This window comes from Oncorhynchus kisutch, linkage group LG30 (genome assembly GCF_002021735.2).
Source record: "Oncorhynchus kisutch isolate 150728-3 linkage group LG30, Okis_V2, whole genome shotgun sequence".
NCBI lineage: Eukaryota > Metazoa > Chordata > Actinopteri > Salmoniformes > Salmonidae > Oncorhynchus > Oncorhynchus kisutch.
The window spans coordinates 32,040,318-32,058,429 of record NC_034203.2 but is presented as its reverse complement, the minus strand read 5'-3'; the positions used below and the strand labels follow the sequence as shown (position 1 = coordinate 32,058,429).

General features: G+C 43.3%; 1 long non-coding RNA gene across 1 annotated transcript; it reads right to left on the bottom strand.

Moving 5' to 3' along the window:
• Positions 1 to 2,635: 2,635 nt before the first annotated feature.
• LOC109874901 (uncharacterized) lies at positions 2,636 to 7,370 on the bottom strand. The gene is made up of 3 exons (XR_002252756.2): positions 3,893 to 7,370; positions 3,261 to 3,407; positions 2,636 to 3,093 (listed from the first exon to the last, which is right to left on the bottom strand). It is a non-coding gene; the product is annotated as an uncharacterized LOC109874901 (long non-coding RNA).
• Positions 7,371 to 18,112: the final 10,742 nt, after the last annotated feature.

The window sequence follows — 18,112 nt, the reverse complement described above, 5'->3', positions numbered from 1 at the left end:
TGCTGTGAAGACCCTCCCACTCCTTCTGCCATATTCTCTCTTTGTTCTTGTTTCCTTATTAGGATACCAGTGGGAGGAGTTGGGAGGGTCGTCAGCTACATGGGAAACACCTGGGCCCGAGTGAGTCCCAGTCTTCCAGATTCATTGGGGGAAGACTCTCCATGCAGACACCTTCATAGATTTCACATTTATGCATGCAAAACACTAAATTACACACACCCCATTGTTAATTGCATTTAGGTTACCTTAGTTAATATATTTTGTTATTCCTTATCTCCGCATTGTCTCCCTTTTGTTACGAGCTTCAAGCTGGTTCGTGACAGTGCACAACAAGAGCCCAAAGTAAACTCATGCAATAACAATTACCCTGCTAGACACAACATATTAGTGTTAAGTGGTATAGGAATGTAGATACTTTTATTGCTATCAGTATTACAAAATACATTCACATTTGGTTAGTGTTTTTAGGTGCAGCTAAAAATCACAGCTGGCATGTCTCTTCATACAATGCTCATTTGAACAAAGTATGCTTTATCAGTCATTTTGTGTTTAGACGTGGTAGCATCTCCCAACTTTTGTAAACCAGAACCTAGGAAGAAACCTAGAGAGGAACCAGGCTATGAGGGGTGACCAGTCCTCTTCTGGCTGTGCCGGGTGGAGATTATAACAGAACATGGCCAAGATGTTCAAATGTTCATAGGTGACCAGCAGGGTCGAATAATAATAATCACACTGTATGTCGAGGGTGCAACAGGTCAGCACCTCAGGAGTAAATGTCAGTTGGCTTTTCATAGCCGATCATTCAGAGTATCTCTACCACTCCTGCTGTCTCTAGAGAGTTGAAAACAGCAGGTCTGGGACAGGTAGCACATCCGGTGAACAGGTCAGGATTCCATAGCCGCAGGCAGAACAGTTGAAACTGGAGCAGCAGCACGGCCAGGTGGACTGGGGACAGCAAGGAGTCATCAGGCCAGGTAGTCCTGAGGCATGGGCCTAGAGCTCAGGTCCTCCGAGAGAGAGAAAGAAAGAAAGCGAGAGCATACTTAAATTCACACAGGAGAAATACTTCAGATATAAAAGACTGGCCCTAGCCCCCCAACACAAACTAGCAGCATAAATACTGGAGGCTGAGACAGGAGTGGTCGGGAGACACTGGCCCCATCCGACGATACCCCCAGACAGGGCCAAACAGGCAAGATATAACCCCACCCACTTTGCCAAAGCACAGCCCCCACACCACTAGAGAGATATCTTCAACCACCAACTTACCATCCTGAGACCATGCTGAGTATAACCCACAAAGATCTCCGCCATGGCACAACTCAAGGGGCACCAACCCAGACAGGAAGATCACGTCAATGACTCAACCCACTCAAGTGATGCACCCCTCCCAGGGACGGCATGGAAGAGCACCAGTAAGCCACTAACTCATCCCCTGTAATAGGGTTAGAGGCAGAGAATCCCAGTGGAGAGGGGAACCGGCCAACAGTCTTGATATGTTTGTCAAAAGAGAGATCAGGGTCCATAGTAACACCGAGGTCCTTCACAGTTTTATTTGAGATAACTGTACAACCATCAAGATTAATTGTCAGATTCAACAGAAGATCTCTTTGTTTCTGGGGACCTAGAACAAGCATCTCTGTTTTGTCTGAGTTTAAAAGTAGAACATTTGCAGCCATCCACTTCCTTATGTTTGAAACACAGGCTTCCAGCGAGGGCAATTTTGGGGCTTCACCATGTTTCATCGAAATGTACAGCTGTGTGTCATCCCCATAGCAGTGAAAGTTAACATTATGTTTCCGAATGACATCACCAAGAGGTAAAATATATAGTGGAAACAATAGTGGTCCTAAAACGGAACCTTGAGGAACACCGAAATGTACAGTTGATTTGTCAGAGGACAAGGTGATATCTTTCCGACAGATCAGATCTAAACCAGGCCAGAACTTGTCTGTGTAGACCAATTTGGGTTTCCAATCTCTCCAAAAGAATGTGGTGATCGATGGTATCAAAAGCAGCACTAAGGTCTAGGAGCACGAGGACAGATGCAGTCTCGGTCTGACGCCATTAAAAGGTAATTTACCACCTTCACAAGTGCTATGATGGGGTCTAAAAACAGATTGAAGCATTTCGTATACATTGCTTGTTTTCAGGAAGGCAGTGAGTTGCCGCGCAACAGCTTTTTCTCAAATGTTTGAGAGGAATGGGAGATTCGATATAGGCCGATAGTTCTTTATATTTTCTGGGTCAAGGTTTGGCTTTTCCAAGAGAGGCTTTATTATCGAATCCCGGAGCTGACAAGGTACAAATCTGTCGTTCTGCCCCTGAACAAGGCAGTTAACCCACTGTTCCTAGGCCGTCATTGAAAATAAGAATTTGTTCTTAACTGACTTGCCTAGTAAAATAAAAGGTACAATTAAATTTAAATGAGAAATTACTGCCGCTTTTAGTGAGTTTGTTACACATCCGGTGGATAGAGAGCCGTTTATTATGTTCAACATAGGAGGGCCAAGCACAGGAAGCAACTCTTTCAGTAGTTTAGTTGGAATAGGGTCCCGTATGCAGCTTGAAGGTTTAGAGGCCATGATTACTTTCATCATTGTGTCAAGAGATATAGTACTAAAACACTTGAGTGTCTCCCTTGATCCTAGGTCCTGGCAGAGGACCGAGGATGTTTTTGGTTTGTCGCACCATTCTCAGTAAACCCTAGACACTGTTGTGCGTGAAAAGTCCAGGAGGCCGGCTGTTTCTGAGATGCTGGGACCAGCGCGCCTGACCTGATGATCATACCATGCTCAAAGTTGCTCAGGTCACTAGTTTTGCCCATTCTAATGTTTAATCGAACAGTAACTGAATGTCTTCATGCTTGCCTGCCTTCTTTATATAACAAGCCACGACCACGTGACTAACTGTCTGTAGGAGCTAACCATTTTTGTGAACGGGGTGGTGTACCTAATAAACTAGCCACTGAGTGTATAACGGTGCATGACCATGTACATGCTGTAGTATAATGTAAATGTAATGTACCTTTCCGCCATCTCCACAATGCACTTCCCACTCAGCTCTGTGGTGTCTTCATTGGCAAATACATCTCTGAATTGAGAGAAACGGGGTAATGCCTTTATCAAAGTCACTACAGTGAAATAATAAGAACTAGTAAAGCCTATGAAAATGTATAATTCAGAAAATCATGAAGAAAACAGCATCAGTCTTTCAAACTCATATTGAAGAGCAATACTGTCAAATGGTTTATCATCTACCTTAGGATCAATACCTGGTGGAGAATCCTTCTCAATGATGATGAGTTGAGACACCAACTCTGTCTGAACTACTCAAGGTCATAGACTGACAGAGGCCACTCCCCTTCTCCTCAGCTCAATGGCTGTGTCTGCAGCTAGCCTGTCACACTGGAGGATAGGATACGAATATCACAGTCAAGATAAAAAGCATGGAGGGTTTGGTAAACTTGTTTAAAGTTGACCAAGGGGTCAAGATGGCATGAGAGGGTGTAACACTTCTAGCTGAGGAACAATTTTAGGATTTTCTCACAAAGTTTATAGTTTTAGGCTGCAGTTGCAATTTGTTTGTTTTTCCACAAACAAATGATATCTAACCATACAATGTAGCTATTTTGAATAATGTTGTAATTAATCAAACCATTGAAATATATTTTTGACGATTTCCAACGAACAAGCTAACGTTAGCTATCGAAAAGTTTCAGCGTGTGTAGTTAAATTAGCTTGCTAACGTCTTCATAGCTAGTAGCATGGAATCAGGACATGACCAAACTGTTGCTGAGATAATGGATGTTGAAACCTCCAAGGAGAAAAGAGACATTGTTGAAACTCACTCATGTTTGCAGTGTAAAAAATGGGGTAAATGTGATTCATACCTGAATACCCCAACCAAAGCGCAACTTCCAAAGAAGCTGAGAAGTGAACCATCACTGAGCCAGCTACAGGACAACATCGTCCGTATCCTCACGGTTAAAGTCAAAGAGAACGCAGATGAAATCATGGATTTGGTGAAAAAGAACACTGTCAGTATCGTTTTTCCTAGCCACCGTGCTTCTACACCTGCATTGCTTGCTGTTTGGGGTTTTAGGCTGGGTTTCTGTACAGCACTTTGAGATATCAGCTGATGTACGAAGGGCTATATAAATACATTTGATTTTAACATTAAGAAAGCGATTGATTTCAATGCTGATGAAGTAAAAACTGAAGCAGCAGAACGCAATATAAAAAATTCAGGTTGCAAAGCAGGAGAAAAAACTCACTGAAATGGAGTCAAATGTATACAAGAAGGACCGGTATGGTCGGAGGTGGAATCTTTGAATTTATGCAATAGCAGAAAAATCCGACGACAACATCAAAGCAAGAGTGAAGGACATTTGCAGGGCAATAGTCGCGGAGGAGGAGCGAAATGTTGTTGCAGGTTCTCTGGATGTAGTGCACTGCCTGGGAAGGCTGAGAGATAGGGAAAACAACCAGCCACCACAACCAGTGATCATGAGATTAATCTCCAGGACAGCCAGGGATATGACATGGAAAAGTGCAAAGAAAAAGGACTATTTAAAGAACAACCTGAGGATCTGACAGCATTTGACAAAGAAGCTCGGAATCATCTGTGGAGGATGACAGAGGAAGGAAGGGAAAAGTGCATACTTTGCGGGAGCCATGGCTTTTGCTAATCAAAGGGAAATTCACGCTGATGCCTAGCTTGTTGACTGCTGGATTTATCAAGTGAGTGGTGCAGCACTGAGTTTTATTTGCATCTGATAAAACTTTATATCTCTTTTTATGGCAGGGAAATTTGCACTGACAATGTTATCTTGATGGCTATTCGTTTTACCAATCTATGGTACAATGTTATTTGCAATTGTATAAAACAATATATATATATATATGTATATAATTTAGGTCAACCACTTGCGTGGTGCATAGGACTGTTTTTATTTGCAACTAGTAAGACCTTTTCTTTTTGTGAGAACCCGATTCATGTGAAAACAAGTGTAATGTTCTTCATATAGTCACTGATAGTAAATGTCCATTTCTGTTTTTTCTATTAATGCCAGGGAAATCCGTCATATTTTGAAAAGGAAATATTTTTTTGTATTGTAAGGGTAATTAATAGTGCTGACTTTTATTTCATTCAAGAAACTCATGCCTTTTCCACAGATACTGCGTTTTGGAAGTGTCAATGGGGGGAATGATATTTGGTTTTCATTTGCTACTAATCGGTCAGCAGGTGTCACTATTTTAAAAGGCAACTTTAAGGGTCATATATTGAGTCATGAAGCAGATAATACAGGGATATGGATTATACTATTGGTAGATGTCAACCACATTCAATTCATTGTTGTAAATACTTATTCTTCCAATAACAAGTCAAGTAACTGTATTTTATTTAGAGACATTGAGAGGAAAATAAGTAAAATTGTCTAAATTTCCATTGGCCTAGGTAATACTGGGTGGAGATTTTAATACAGTATTACATGATAATCTAGATAGATGGCCTCCTAAGGATAGCAATTCTGTTTGTGAGATAAGGAATATATGTCTAAGGTTAGGTGTTCTAGATATTTGGAGACAAAAGAGCCCAGATATTATGTTTACATGGGGTACCAAAGATTTATCTATGCAATCCTGTATTGATTTCTGGCTGATATCTGAAGAAATGGCTGACAAGGTTGATATAGTCTCAATTGAACCATTGATTTTTAACAGACCACAAAGGGATCTCAATAAAGATAAATATGCATGTTTTGTCAACAAAAAAAGTTAGTAAATGCTACTGTAAAATGAACAAGACTTAACTAGATAATGAAGTATTTAAGAAGGAAGTAGCAGGAATTATTGATATCCTGGAATTGTGCCTGTGTTATGAATACATTTGGAAGTTACTGGGAGCTAGTGAAATTTGATATAAGGCTTTTGGCTATTTCAATGGGGAAAGAAATTGCTCATGCCAAGAGAGTGAGAATGTGACATCATAAAGGGAGTAATGGATCATACAAAAAAAACGGAACTAACTAATCAGGAATTACTGGAGCTATCATTGCAAATACACTTAGACTGTATCTACGAGGAAAAGGCTGGGGGAGCAAGATAAAGATGAAAATGGATGGAAGAGGGAGAGCAAAATACAAAATATTTCTTTAATTTAGAAAAAAGGGCAGGTGAAAATATGTAAATGAATGATTAAAAATACTCCCAATGAAAATCCAAAAGTGTCACAGTCGTCTGAATAATTATTGGACCAAGCTGCAGCGCGATATGGTTTCCACATATTATTTATTAAAAACGAACAAAACAACAAAGACAGAACGAAACAAACAACGAACCGTAACTAAGAGGTGTAACATACACTAACTCAAAACAATATCCTATAAAACATAGGTGGAAAAAAATTATACTTAAATATGATCCCTAATTAGAGACAACGATAGCCAGCTGTCTCTAATTGGGAATCATAACAAACACCAACATTGAAAAACTCAACTAGAAACCCACATAGAAAATAATAACTAGAAAACCCCCCAGTCACCCCCTGACCTACTATACCATAGAAAAACAAAGGCTCTCTATGGTCAGGGCATGACAAAAATAAATCTCTCAGCATGTTGTCCAGTTTTATCAGAATCTATATACACCAGTCCAGTCAACTTCCAATATGGATATTTTCTTAGACAATGTAGCAAACATTGCTAAGAAGATAGATTATGATTTCAGGGATTTTTGTGATGATGAGTTATCTGAAATTGAGACAAGACTGTATTAAAAGCCTTAAGGACAATAGGTCCCCTGGAAATGATGGTTTAATAAGCAAGTTTTATAAAGCATTCAATGTTAAATTGATTCCTTTCATTCTTCCTATGTTCCAAGAATCAATCGAAAAAGGGGAGTTACCAGCTTCCTTAAAGCAAGGTGTAATTACTTTGATTCCCAAACCTAATAACGATAGTCTTTATATTGACAACTGGAGACCCATTAGCCTGTTGAATAATGATGGGAAATTATTTGCTCTTGTATTTGCTAAGAGGTTGAAACAAGGCTTGCATCATATAATAGATTTTTAAATTTTTAATTTACCTTTATTTATGAAAGGTAAATATGATGAAGAACAATCTGGTTTAATGCATTGTCGACACGTGAGTAATAACATCAGGTTGATCTTAGATATGATTGACTATAATGACCTCATCCTTGATGATAGTTTTCTTATGTTTGTATTTTATAAAGCTTTTGACACTGTAGAACATGAGTTTATGTTCAAAGCAATATGCTTTTTGGGGATTTGGTGTTTTTTTTTTTTTAAGCAGTCCAAACTTTATATAGTGGTTGTTCTAGCTCTGTAAAATTAGCTCATGGGACATCCCGAAGATTTGATATTGGCCGTGGCATTAGGCAGGGCTGCCCAATTAGTCTATTTTTATTTTCATTGGTTTCTCAAATTATGGCTCTTCATATCAAGAAAGGGAATTGTCAAGGTGTTTTAGCACTTGGCAAGGAATTTAAACTATGTCAAATGGCTGATACCACCATATTTTTGAGAGACAGAAATTAGATTTCTAAAGCAGTTTCCTATATTGAAGATTTTTCCTTAGTTTCGAGTTTGAAAATTAATATCAATAAGTCAGTCTTATTTCCACTCAAGGACTGTGTTTTACAGGAAGTATATGGTATCCCAATTAAAGATAAGGTTAATTATCTTGGAATTGTTATATGCGAGAATGAAAAACAAAGGAGTGAATTCAACTTGAACCCCATTATTGAGAAAACAAAGAAGAAATCGAACCTCTGGTTGCTGAGAGGTTTTTCTTTATACGGTCAGGTTTTATTGTCCAAAGCTGAAGGGTTATCCAAATTGTTTTATGTCTTGTTATCACTTGAATTATCCCCTAAAATTGTAAAGTACTTAGATAAGATTTTTTATAATTTTATTTGGAGGAACAAGCCTCACTATCTACGGAAAGATATTCTCACTAATACCCAATAACAAGGAGGTCTTGAGGTTTTAGATTTCAATACTTTAAATAATAGTTTGAAAATAAATTGGATTCTGAAGTATATCAAGAACCAGAACAGTATTTGGAACTCACCAGGCCGGTCCCGGCAATAGGACCGCAGAAACCTGCCCACATCCTGGTTTACGCGCTCCATCTGCCCATTACTCTCGGGGTGAAAACCTGAGGTTAAGCTGACTGAGACCCCCAGTCTCTCCATAAACGCCCTCCACACTCTGGACGTGAATTGGGGACCCCGATCAGAAACAATGTCCTCAGGCACCCCATAGTGCCAGATGACATGAGGAAAACAAGGCCTCCGCAGTCTGCAGGGAGTCCGGGCAACGGGATGAGACGACAGGACTTAGAAAACCGGTCCACAACGTCCAGGATTGTAGTACTTCCCTGGGACGGGGGAAGGTCGGTAAGAAAGTCCACTGATAAGTGTGTCCACGGCCGTTGTGGAACGGGGAGGGGTTGTAACTTCCCTCTAGGCAAGTGCAGAGGAGCCTTGCTCTGAGCGCACACTGAGCAGGAGGAGACATAAAATCTCACGTCCTTAGCCAGTGTGGGCCACCACAATCTCCCTCTAAGACTCCGCACTGTCCTCTCGATGCCAGGATGACCCGAGGAGGGGAGAGTATGAGCCCACAGGATCAGCTTATCCCGGACCCCCCTCGACACGTACTGAGCCCCCGCTGGACAGTTAGGGGGGGCCGGCTCTAACCGTGAGGCCCTCTCTATCTCCGCGTCCACCTCCCATACCACGAGACATGAAGGTGAAATGATGGGAGTTGGCTCAACGGACCGCTCCTCGGTATCATAGAGGCGGGACAGCGCGTCGGCTTTGGTGTTTTGGGAGCCTGGCCGGTATGAGATGGTAAACCGAAACCTGGTGAAAAACATGGCCCATCTAGCTTGACGTGGATTTAGTCTCCTCGCTGCCCGGATATACTCGAGATTACGATGGTCAGTCCAGATGAGAAAAGGGTGTTTCGCCCCCTCAAGCCAATGTCTCCACACCTTCAGAGCCTTGACTACAGCTAACAACTCCCGGTCCCCCACGTCATAGTTTCGCTCCGCCGGACCGAGCTTTCTCGAAAAGAAGGCACAAGGGCGGAGCTTGGGTGGCACGCCCGAGCGCTGGGACAGCACGGCCCCGACCCCCGCCTCGGACGCGTCCACCTCCACTATGAACGCTAAAGAGGGGTCCGGATGCGCCAACACAGGCGCATTGGTGAACAGCTCCTTCAAACGACTGAAAGCTCTGCCCGCCTCTGCTGACCAACGCAAGCGCACCGGTCCTCCCTTCAGCAGTGAGGTGATGGGAGCAGCCACCTGACCAAAACCCCGGATAAACCTCCGGTAGTAATTGGCAAACCCTAAAAACCGCTGCACTTCTTTCACCGTGGTCGGAGTCGGCCAATTACGCACGGCTGTAACACGGTCATCCTCCATCACCACCCCGGAGGTGGAAATACGAGAACCCAGGAAGGAAACGGCCTGTTTGAGAAACTCACATTTCTCCGCCTTGCAATACAGGTCATGCTCCAGCAGTCGCCCAAGTACCTTACGCACCAGAGACACATGCGCCGCGCGTGTGGCAGAATAGATCAAGATGTCATCGATGTACACTACCACTCCCTGCCCGAGCAGGTCTCGGGGGAATCTCATCTACGAAGGATTGGAAGACAGCTGGAGCATTCTTCAACCCATATGGCATGACGCGGTACTCATAATGACCAGATGTAGTACTAAATGCAGTTTTCCACTCATCTCCTCCCCGGATAAGTACCAGATTATACGCACTCCTCAGGTCCAGTTTTGTGAAGAAGCTCGCCCCGTGAAATGATTCCACCGCCGTAGCGATGAGAGGTAGTGGGTAACTAAACCCCACTGTGATGGAATTTAGACCTCTATAATCAATGCACGGACGCAGACCTCCATCCTTCTTCTTCACAAAAAAGAAGCTTGAGGAGACGGGTGATGTGGAGGGCCGAATGTACCCCTGTCCCAGTGATTCAGCAACATATGTTTCCATCGCTACTGTCTCCTCCTGGGACAATGGATACACGTGACTCCTAGGAAGTGCAGCGTTCTCCAGAAGGTTTATCGCGCAGTCCTCTCGACAATGGGGTGGTAATTGGGTTGCCCTCTTTTTACTGAAGGCGATAGCCAAATCGGCATATTCAGAGGGAATGCGTACGGTGGAAACCTGGTCTGGACTCTCCACTGTAGTCGCACCAACGGCAACTCCTATACACCTGCCTGAACACTCCTCTGACCACCCCTTAAGAGCCCCCTGTCGCCAGGAAATCACCGGATTGTGTTGAGCTATCCAGGGAATTCCCAACACCACTGGAAACGCAGGTGAATTTATAAGGTACAGACTAATCTGCTCCTTATGACCCCCCTGCGTTACCATGTCCAGCGGCACCGTAGCCTCCCTAACTACTCCTGACCCTAATGGTCGGCTATCTAAGGAGTGCACGGGGAAAGGTAGGTATAACGACACCAGGGGAATCCCTAGCCTTAACGCGAGCCCACGATCTATGAAATTCCCAGCTGCGCCTGAATCGACTAGCGCCTTTTGCTGTAGAGAGGGAGGAAACGCAGGGAAATAAGTTAACCCATACTTATGACCGACAGGAAGCTCTGGGTGAGTCTGGTGCTTACTCACCTGAGGTGATCGAGTAGTGCTCCGCCTGCCCTCCCGGCTCCCAGACGAGTTCCTCCAGCACCGGTCGGCCGTGTGCCCTCGCCGACCACAACTGGTGCAGGAGGACACTCTTCCTCCGGTCCCCCTCGAAGCCGCCCCTCCTAACTCCATAGGGATAGGGGCAGGAGGGCTGGGAAGTGGAAACGACAGGACCTGATCCAAACGCCCGCGGGCAGCCAGCCGGTTGTCGAGACGGATAGCCATGTCAATGAGTTCATCCAGTGTGAGGGTGGTGTCCCGACATGCTAGCTCCCTGCGGACGTCCTCCCTGAGACTGCATCGGAAATGATCTATCAGGGCCCTGTCGTTCCACCCTGCTCCTGCGGCCAAGGTCCTGAACTCCAGGGCAAAGTCCTGCGCGCTCCTCGTCTCCTGACGCAGATGGAACAGCCGTTCACCCGCCATACGACCCTCTGGTGGATGGTCAAACACAGCTCGGAATCGGCGGGTGAACTCGGGGTAATGATCCCTCGCCGAGTCCGGACCATTCCACACTGCGTTGGCCCACTCGAGAGCTCGCCCAGTCAAACAGGAGACGAGGGCGCTCACGCTCTCCTCTCCGGGGGGAGCAGGACGCACGGTAGCCAGGTACAGTTCCAGTTGTAGAAGGAAACCCTGGCACCCAGCCGCCGTTCCATCATACTCCCGTGGGAGCGTCAGCCGAAGAGCCCCGGAGCCAGATGCGGTAGCAGGAACAGGAGGTGCTGGAGATGAGGTGGGAAGGCCACTCCTCTCCCATCGATCCATCCTCTCCATCATTTGGTCCATGGCCGAACCAATCCTATGGAGAACGCTGGTATGATGGAGGATCCTTTCCTCCATCGATGGGAGAGGAGATGCGGCTGCTCCTGCTGATTCCATGTAGAGGTGTGGGATTCTGTCACAGCCTACTATGAGTGGTGGGTTGGAATCAGGCGCATAGAGCAGGGTTCAGTAAATCGAAATTTATTCTCCGGCAAAAAACGGTCACGCAAACAGACCAGCCCAAACACAGGACCAAACAGTCCCGAGAATACAAACATGAAACCAAAACCAACAGAGTAACAAAAAACAATCCCGCACAAAACAAGGGCGGGTCAAACTACTACATATAGTGAAGCTAATTAAACCAAAATACACACAGTTGAAACTAATAAGACAAAACCAACAGACAAACGAAAAAGGGATCGGTAGCGGCTAGTAGGACGGTGACGACGACCGCCGAGCACCGCCCGAACAGGCAGGGGAGCCAACTTCGGCGGAAGTCGTGACACTGTTGGTTTAAAGTTTTTGCTTCGAGGTCATTTTATTTAATGTTGATAAAATCCCAGTAAAATTTTCCAAATTCCATAAGCAGGCAATTTTAGGTTGGATGTTAGCGTATAAATACAATTGTTCCCCTCACAGATACTTTATATGGAACAACAAAGATACACGATTTAAAAATAAGTCTCTTTTTTTCGTAACTGGTTTGAGAATACAATTATTTTGGTTGGTCAGTTACTGAATGAGGATGGATATCTACTCTCATATGAGGAATTTCTTGATAAGTTTAAAATTCCAATAACCGCAAAAGAATATGCAATTGTTTTTGATGCGATTCCAAGGGGGGGGGTTGTATCTCTAGATTTACATGAAAATATATGAATTGGCAATATTAACATCAACTATTAAATGTAGTAATAAACAGATTAGGAATATTGTTTGTGATACTACAATTCCCTCCGCAATATTATTTTGGTCAAATATCTATGGTGATATACAATGGGGGAATGCATGGAAAATTGCTAGCAAATATTGTATCAGTAACAAGGTAAAGGAGGTTAAGGATTCAAGCTGAATATTGACTATAAATGTGATTTCTTTGGAATGGTGAAGAAGACTTCATTTTGCATTTGTTTTTTGCCTGTATTTATAGTAGAATTTCTTGGATTGACATACAGAATTTTGTTACAAAAAAAATAGGACGGTTGTACTATTTAATGGTTTTGATATGATTTATTTCAGAAATTCTGACATAGATAAAGATATAGTATATTTAATTAATCTGCTAATAATACTAGGTCAATTTCATATTCAGAAATGCAAATGGTCTAATTCAAAAGCTAACTTTTTCCACTTTATATAAAAAAAAAGTGTACTCTGGGCCTGAAATGCCCCATAATTCAAATCGCGATGATTGTACATCCGCTAAGAAAAGTCTGCCAAAACTTAAAACCTCAATGTCAATATGGAGTCGACATACAAGTGTAAGTAAAAACGAAAGTAAATCCGTTAGAAATTGTGCTACTAATGCACAAATACGTCTCGTAAAAGTACTAATTCTTCAGAATTATTAATTTATTCATCAGAATTAGTTAGGCAGGATAACGTTAACTAGCTAATTAATTTGCTAGATATCATACGTATAGTAATCATCATATAGTTAATATAAGTCGACATGCAATCATAATTGACTGTAGTGCATATAAAGCACCCACAAGCTACCAGTGGCTGAACACACAATCGTCGCGGGACGAAAGAGTGACGAATTTCCGGGCAAGGGCGGTCCATTTCAAGTAAATTCTTTCCTCCCTCGCCCATGTTTTAAGTTAAACAACAAATCAATACAAATAGTACATGGGGAACACAAGTGTATATAGAAAGAATATATAAAGGACATTTGGGCTCCGTTCTTGTGTATTTTATTCCGCTTGTGTTACTATTTTACGCCTCACTGCGGTCTTTGTTGGTTAATTCGGCATGAAGCATTCAAAACAGGACGTTTACTCGGTTGTCTTGCTCTTTACTGTAATCAGAAGGCTAATTTCAATTCTATGCATGCAAGACTCCCTTGGCTAAAAGTAGAGTGACTGACTCCATCACTTTTTGTTTATAGAAGAAGCATCAATTAAATTCCAAATCGTTTGCATAGTCAATGTACACACACACACACACTGACACACTTTAATTGCATGTAGTTCTGTCCTTAAAAAAGGTTGTTCTTGTCTATTCATGTTCTGTATTATGTCAAGAAGACCCCAGGAAGAGTAGTAAAAAACATTTAGTCACTGTCACTAGCCGGCTACCATCCGGTTACTACCATGCACCTTAGAGGCTACTGCCTTATGTTCATAGTCATGGAACACTGGTCACTTTAACAATGTTTACATACTGTTTTACCCAATTTATGTGTATATACTGTGTTCTAGTCAAGGCCTAACCTATTTATCTATTGCTGTACATAGGCTATTCTTCAGATATACTACTTATTCTATCCATGTACTGTCCATATTGTCTATACATCCCATCACACATACATACATACATACACACACACATATATATATATATATATATATATATATATATATATACTGCTCAAAAAAATAAAGGGAACACTAAAATGGGTTGAGTGGGTTGAGTCACTGATGTGATCATCCTGTCTGGGTTGGCGCCAGACAAAGATCTCCGCCACGGGTTGTGCCGTGGCGGAGATCTTTGTGGGCTATACTCAGCCTTGTCTCAGGATGGTAAGTTGGTGGTTGAAGATATCCCTCTAGTGGTGTGGGGGCTGTGCATTGGCAAAGTGGGTGGGGTTATATCCTTCCTGTTTGGCCCTTTCCGGGGGTGTCCTCGAGTGGGGCCACAGTGTCTCCTGACCCCTCCTGTCTCAGCCTCCAGTATTTATGCTGCAGTAGTTTATGTGTCGGGGGGCTAGGGGCAGTTATATCTGGAGTACTTCTCCTGTCCTAATCGGTGTCCTGTGTGAATTTAAGTGTGCTCTCTCTAATTCTCTCTTTCTCTCTTTCTTTCTCTCTCTCAGAGGACCTGAGCCCTAGGACCATGCCTCAGGACTACCTGACATGATGACTCCTTGCTGTCCCCAGTCCACCTGACCGTGCTGCTGCTCCAGTTTCAACTGTTCTGCCTTATTATTATTGGACCATGCTGGTCATTTATGAACATTTGAACATCTTGGCCATGTTCTGTTATATTCTCCACCCGGCACAGCCAGAAGAGGACTGACCACCCCACATAGCCTGGTTCCTCTCTAGGTTTCTTCCTAGGTTTTGGCCTTTCTAGGGAGTTTTTCCTAGCCACCGTGCTTCTACACCTGCATTGCTTGCTGTTTGGGGTTTTAGGCTGGGTTTCTGTATAGCACTTTGAGATATCAGCTGATGTACGAAGGGCTATATAAATCAATTTGATTTGATTTGATACTTTTTTCTTTACATAGTTGAATGTGCTGACAACAATATCACACATAAATTAAAATCAACCCATGGAGGTATGGATTTGGAGTCACACTCAAAATTAAAGTGGAAAACCACACTACAGGCTGATCCAACTTTGATGTAATGTCCTTAAAACAAGTTAAATGAGGCTCAGTAGTGTGTGTGGCCTCCATGTGCCTGTATGACCTCCCTACAACACCTGGGCATGCGCCTGATGAGGTGGCGGATGATCTCCTGAGGGATCTCCTCCCAGACCTGGACTAAAGCATCCACCAACTCGTGGACAGTCTGGTGCAACGTGGCGTTGGTGGATGGAGCGAGACATGATGTCCCAGATGTGCTCAATTGGATTCAGGTCTGGGCAACGGGCGTGCCAGTCCATAGCATCAATGCCTTCCTCTTGCAGGAACTGCTGACACTCCAGCCACATGAGGTCTCGCATTGTCTTGCATAAGGAGGAACCCAGGGCCAACCACACCAGCATATGGTCTCACAAGGGGTCTGAGGATCTCATCTCGATACCTAATGGCAGTCAGGCTACCTCTGGCGAGCACATGGAGGGCTGTGCGGCCCCCCAAAGAAATGCCACCCCACACCATGACTGACCCACCGCCAAACCGGTCATGCTGGAGGATGTTGCAGGCAGCAGAACGTTCTCCATGGCGTCTCCAGACTGTCACGTCTGTCACATGTGCTCAGTGTGAACCTGCTTTCATCTGTGAAGAGCACAGGGCGCCAGTGGCGAATTTGCCAATCTTGGTGTTCTCTGGCAAATGCCAAACGTCCTGCACGGTGTTGGGCTGTAAGCACAACCCCCACCTTCATGGAGTCTGTTTCTGACCGTGTGAGCAGACACATGCACATTTGTGGCCTGCTGGAGGTCATTTTGCAGGGCTCTGGCAGTGCTCCTCCTTGCACAAAGGTGGAGGTAGCGGTCCTGCTGCTGGGTTGTTGCCCTCCTCCACGTCTCCTGATGTACTGGCCTGTCTCCTGGTAGCGCCTCCATGCTCTGGACACTACGCTGACAGACACAGCAAACCTTCTTGCCACAGCTCGTGTTGATGTGCCATCCTGGATGAGCTGCACTACCTGAGCCACTTGTGTGGGTTGTAGACTCCGTCTCATGCTACCACTGGAGTTCAAAAGTGACCAAAACATCAGCCAGGAAGCATAGGAACTGAGAAGTGGTCTGTGGTCCCCACCTGCAGAACCACTCCTTTATTGGGGGTGTCTTGCTAAATGCCTATAATTTCCACCTGATGTCTATTCCATTTGCACAACAGCATGTGAAATTTATTGTCAATCAGTGTTGCTTCCTAAGTGGACAGTTTGATTTCACAGAAGTGTGATTGACTTGGAGTTACATTGTGTTGTTTAAGTGTTCCCTTTATTTTTTTGAGCAGTGTATATATATATATATATATATATATATATATATATATATATATATATATATATATATATATATATACATACATGTGTGTATATATATATAACGAGTTTTAATGACTTTAACCTAAGTGTATGTAAACTTCCGACTTCAACTATACATACAGTGCCTTGCGAAAGTATTCGGCCCCCTTGAACTTTGCGACCTTTTGCCACATTTCAGGCTTCAAACATAAAGATATAAAACTGTATTTTTTTGTGAAGAATCAACAACAAGTGGGACACAATCATGAAGTGGAACGACATTTATTGGATATTTCAAACTTTTTTAACAAATCAAAAACTGAAAAATTGGGCGTGCAAAATTATTCAGCCCCCTTAAGTTAATACTTTGTAGCGCCACCTTTTGCTGCGATTACAGCTGTAAGTCGCTTGGGGTATGTCTCTATCATTTTGCACATCGAGAGACTGAATTTTTTTCCCATTCCTCCTTGCAAAACAGCTCGAGCTCAGTGAGGTTGGATGGAGAGCATTTGTGAACAGCAGTTTTCAGTTCTTTCCACAGATTCTCGATTGGATTCAGGTCTGGACTTTGACTTGGCCATTCTAACACCTGGATATGTTTATTTTTGAAACATTCCATTGTAGATTTTGCTCTTATGTTTTGGATCATTGTCTTGTTGGAAGACAAATCTCCGTCCCAGTCTCAGGTCTTTTGCAGACTCCATCAGGTTTTCTTCCAGAATGGTCCTGTATTTGGCTCCATCCATCTTCCCATCAATTTTAACCATCTTCCCTGTCCCTGCTGAAGAAAAGCAGGCCCAAACCATGATGCTGCCACCACCATGTTTGACAGTGGGGATGGTGTGTTCAGGGTGATGCGCTGTGTTGCTTTTACGCCAAACATAACGTTTTGCATTGTTGCCAAAAAGTTCAATTTTGGTTTCATCTGACCAGAGCACCTTCTTCCACATGTTTGGTGTGTCTCCCAGGTGGCTTGTGGCAAACTTTAAACAACACTTTTTATGGATATCTTTAAGAAATGGCTTTCTTCTTGCCACTCTTCCATAAATGCCAGATTTGTGCAATATACGACTGATTGTTGTCCTATGGACAGAGTCTCCCACCTCAGCTGTAGATCTCTGCAGTTCATCCAGAGTGATCATGGGCCTCTTGGCTGCATCTCTGATCAGTCTTCTCCTTGTATGAGCTGAAAGTTTAGAGGGACGGCCAGGTCTTGGTAGATTTGCAGTGGTCTGATACTCCTTCCATTTCAATATTATCGCTTGCACAGTGCTCCTTGGGATGTTTAAAGCTTGGGAAATCTTTTTGTATCCAAATCCGGCTTTAAACTTCTTCACAACAGTATCTCGGACCTGCCTGGTGTGTTCCTTGTTCTTCATGATGCTCTCTGCGCTTTTAACGGACCTCTGAGACTATCACAGTGCAGGTGCATTTATACGGAGACTTGATTACACACAGGTGGATTGTATTTATCATCATTAGTCATTTAGGTCAACATTGGATCATTCAGAGATCCTCACTTCTCATTTCTGGAGAGAGTTTGCTGCACTGAAAGTAAAGGGGCTGAATAATTTTGCACGCCCAATTTTTCAGTTTCTGATTTGTTAAAAAAGTTTGAAATATCCAATAAATGTCGTTCCACTTCATGATTGTGTCCCACTTGTTGTTGATTCTTCACAAAAAAATACAGTTTTATATCTTTATGTTTGAAGCCTGAAATGTGGCAAAAGGTCGCAAAGTTCAAGGGGGCCGAATACTTTCGCAAGGCACTGTATATAT